This window comes from Crocuta crocuta, unplaced genomic scaffold (genome assembly GCF_008692635.1).
Source record: "Crocuta crocuta isolate KB4526 unplaced genomic scaffold, BGI_CrCroc_1.0 scaffold466, whole genome shotgun sequence".
Taxonomy (NCBI): Eukaryota; Metazoa; Chordata; class Mammalia; order Carnivora; family Hyaenidae; genus Crocuta; species Crocuta crocuta.
The window spans coordinates 8,703,576-8,703,807 of record NW_027529672.1 but is presented as its reverse complement, the minus strand read 5'-3'; positions in this window follow the sequence as shown (position 1 = coordinate 8,703,807).

Genomic DNA, 232 nt, shown 5'->3' with positions numbered 1-232 from the left:
CCCTTTCTGGGTTGGGTGTGCGCTCGGTGATGGGGACACAGTGGGGCGGGCGTGTGTGGACTCGGGAGATGGGGTGGGGGTGAGGACACGGGGTGCAGCGAGGATGAGGGTGCTGGGAAGGGAGAGGGGCTGCGCGCTCCTCGGTCTGCCTTTCTCTCCTCCCTTCGCGTCTCCCGGGGGATGAGCCTCCGCGTCTGCCCGCCCCCAATCCTAGGGCGGAGGCCTCGGACGA